This window comes from Protomyctophum bolini (assembly GCF_963924005.1).
Source record: "Protomyctophum bolini genome assembly, chromosome: 20".
Classification (NCBI taxonomy): domain Eukaryota; kingdom Metazoa; phylum Chordata; class Actinopteri; order Myctophiformes; family Myctophidae; genus Protomyctophum; species Protomyctophum bolini.
In genome coordinates, this window is record NC_137881.1 from 4,515,931 (window position 1) to 4,519,865 (window position 3,935).

The 3,935-nt window shown below is 46.0% G+C and overlaps 1 protein-coding gene across 1 annotated transcript in view; it reads right to left on the reverse strand.

Annotated features, from left to right (window-relative positions):
- Positions 1–2,194: 2,194 nt before the first annotated feature.
- ppargc1a (peroxisome proliferator-activated receptor gamma, coactivator 1 alpha) overlaps positions 2,195–3,935 on the reverse strand; it is a 66,223-nt gene continuing 64,482 nt past the window's right edge. The window contains 1 exon segment of the mRNA XM_080793133.1: positions 2,195–3,935. This exon segment is cut by the window's right edge and continues 3,045 nt beyond it. The gene's annotated coding sequence lies outside the window, so the exon portion shown is untranslated.

Consider the following 3,935-nt stretch of genomic DNA (forward strand, 5'->3'; position numbering starts at 1 on the left):
AGTTTGCATGTTCTCCCCGTGTCCCCTAGGGTAGGTACCCTCACAAAAACATGCAGTAATCCTGGTCTCTAAAGTGCCTCCCCCTGGCCAGCCAGGGCGCCTGATGGAGGGGAAAGGAACTGGTTGGAATAACGTGTTCCTTCCACGCGCTACGTCCAACCAGGGAAACTCCCCCCTGTCAGGTGTAAAGGAGCAATTTGGACACTCAAGCATGAAGGAAGCATGAGTTAAGTCCGTTGCTCTCCCCAGGTTGGCGGAGGGTGTGTAGAGCCCAGGATCACAGTAGATGATTGGCACAGGGGTGAAAAATGGGTTACAAAATCGTGGGATTCAAAATATAGCATAGGTCTGCTATTTTTTTTAAATCCTGAAAATGTGGCACAAATCTTTGAATGTATTCTTTCAGAGTGAACGTTTTTTAACACAAATCTTTGCTTCCGGAAGGTCCCTCATGGGACAACATATTTTCAGATGGGGGTCGGCAGCCAAATACACATATTTCTGGGGCTCCTTGACATGAAAATGATGTTTGAGCACCACCACTGACATATAGAAACATAGGGTATTTTTTTCCCGAAAACTGTCATGAGTTAGAAGACATGTTGTAGAATCGTCCGCAGGTCTAAATGGGCTATAATAACAAAAAAACCAAACAAAAAAAGTAACCGAAAAACACCCGTATAATAACAGATAAAAACAGTCATTTTATCGTGTTGGATAGGGGGGGAGGGGGAGGGGGGGGGGGGGGGGTGTAGTTTTCCAGGGACGGTTTCATTCTGTGGAGAGGAGAGGGCAAACAGAGTGAGACCTCCTGCTTCTGTATAGCGTCTGAAATGAAAGCTCCGACTCTCTCTCTCTTCTCTTCTCTGGAGGCTAAATGGCTAAAACTCAATAAGAAATACACAATCAGACCCTCACGACGCCTTAAAGTTTAATGCACATTCTTCACCATATTTGTCTTTTCCAGCAGTATATGGGAGAAAAAAAAGGTCCCAGTGTGAGAGCAGCTCCCGGGCTACGGGGAGGGGGGGGGGGGCTGGGGGGGGGGGGAGGGAGGGAGGGGGGTTTGAGTCATAATGAGCCGCCACTACATATCAAACCTCACATGGAGTCACTTAAAGCACTCCATTGCATTAATGAATTTGTTCCCCCTCAACTTTTTTTTTTTTTTTTTATTAACTTGCAGACTCATGGTGTGGAGTCAAGTTATGGACAAAGACAAAGACTACAGTGTTCTCTCTCTCTCTCTCTCTCTCCCCCAGGTGATATGAATATCAAAGAGGGGGAGAGAGAGAGAGAGAGAGAGAGAGAGAGAGAGAGAGAGACTTTTCTATTCCACACATTATCCCATTCTTGACCTGAGATCAGATTCTAAAAAATATCTTCTACATCCTGACAGTTTTCTGAAAAAGCTATGTTTCTATGTCAGTCGTTCTTCGATTTTTTCAAAAATAGCAGACCTATACAAGCTCGTAGCGCGCCACTCGGTGGCGCGCTATGAGCTTGTAGGTCTGCTATTTTTCAATAGCTAAAGCACAACATAACGCTATACCACAAAAGGGGTTATATGTCAGCATGAAGGTTAGGTATAAAGTGATCATAGTAGAAGATATTAGATCTGTAGTTCAGATATTAGATCTTCATTTCAAATCATTTCACCTCATTTCCATAATTCCAATCCTTAAACTGTCAATTTAAAAGGCTCCATAATGATAACAAAAAAAGTTATAATAATCTGGTTGAAATAAGGGCAGACCGACCCTCTGCCATAATCATTCTGTATAGTGTGGATAATTGTATTATATAATTATACATATATCATTATATAATATATAATCATTCTGTATTTGGACGGTAAATGTAGCCATTTGCGTAAAACAGGCTGCCGTTGCGCCGTGACTGTCATGTTTCAGCGCTAAAGAATAAGAAGACAACAGTACAAAAAAAGAGTCTCGATGAAAGAACAGGTGAATTTCTTTCAAACACGTTTACCCTTTATTGGCATGGTGAGGCTGATGAGAATTGCACATAAAAAAATAAAATTCACAATAAAGTCATACAATAGGTAGAACCACGAAGGCATTGGTAAGGACTTGGCAGAAAGGCAACGTGGACAGAAATATTGAGCAACCCAAAGCAACACCCCCCCCCCCCCCCCCCCCCTCCCCCCCTCCACCCCCTCCCCCCCCAAAAAACACACGCATACTCACCTAAAAAGACAAACTTTTCATCCACATACACACACACATACTGGCTCACACTCAGACATAAGTTATGTCCTCCCAACCGAACAGAAACACATGATCACCCCAACAAACGTTTATAAGCAGTGGCAAAATGTTCCATAGGTCACATCGTTTAAAAAGTATTCCGGCACAGTTTTTAAATTTTTGAACCATAAGATGTCATCATATATTGCTACTCTAGGCCGATTTACAAAGCAGGTTCTTATTACAATGATTAAAGCCACAGCTATCAAACAGGACACGACGCCATTACCCAAACGCTATACAGACCCGCGGAGAAGGGAGGGAGGGAGGGAGGGAGGGGGGGGGGGGGTAGAACAAAAAAAATAGATCTCCTAGTCTACACACTGATTATTTCTGTTTTCTTTTCTTTTTTTCGTCTCTTTGCATCCCCCGAAAAACGAGCCGTATGTTTCTCCTCCCCAACCGTCAAACTCTGTCAAAAGGTATCGACCCTGATCAAAAGGTATCGACTCTGATCAAAAGGTATCGACTCTGATCAAAAGGTATCGACTCTGATCAAAAGGTATATCGACTCTGATCAAAAGGTATCGACTCTGATCAAAATGTATATCGACTCTGATCAAAAGATATATGGAGACTCAGTCAACACGCAGCACCCGCAGACCTCACTGAGTCTACCCACGCGTACTTGACCAAAAAACCATGGATGTTCCATCTGTTCCACTGTTGCCGCTGGGCCTTCTAGAGTTGTGACAAGGCCTGCCTTGGGAAGGGAAATGGAGACTCCGCTCAGTGAGCATGATGACATCTCTGGGGGTCGACGCTGATCTCCAAAACATTACCCAAAATGAGATGGAGCTGCACATAGAATCGGGGGGGTAAGAGTCAGTTGATATGGGGGGTGGGAGGGTGGGGTGTTGGAGGGGGTGGGGGTTGGGGGGTATAACACTTACATATAGGCTACTGTTGTGACTCAGTTATACGCCCTGAAACGGTCGGGGGTTCGATCCCTGGGCCGGGTCAGACCAAAAGACTGTAAAAATGGGACCAAATGCCGGGTGCAGGCTTTAGTTCCGACATACTATTGATCCGAACCTAACCCTAACCGCAAGCACGGGAGCAGCGCATGTCGGACCATCGCTTTTTCGCATCACATCGCATGTCCCCCCCGCTTCGGATGTTCGGTGTGTCGGAAAAGCGTGCGCACCCCCCAAATGCCTCCCTGCTTGGCACTCAGCATCGAAGGGTTGAATTCGGGGAGGTCAAATCATCAACTAATCAAATGATTCCCGAGCGCGGCTCCTTGGCTGCGGCTCACCGCTCCGAGAGAGATGGGTCAAACGCCGAGAACAAATTCCACTGCGGTAAAAACGTGTGTGAGACAAATCGTATGACTTTGACTTTGATGGCGACGGACGCACGGGAATGAAGAGTTCCACCTTTAGCTATTCAGCGACTGGGTAATGGGTCGACTGGGTAATGGGTACTGGGAAATGGGTACTGGGTAAGGGGTACCGGGAAATGGGTACTGGGTAATGGGTCGACTGGGTAATGGGTACTGGGTAATGGGTCGACTGGGTAATGGGTACTGGGAAATGGGTACTGGGTAAGGGGTACCGGGAAATGGGTACTGGGTAATGGGTCGACTGGGTAATGGGTACTGGGTAATGGGTCGACTGGGTAATGGGTCGACTGGGTAATGGGTCGACTGGGTAATGGGTACTG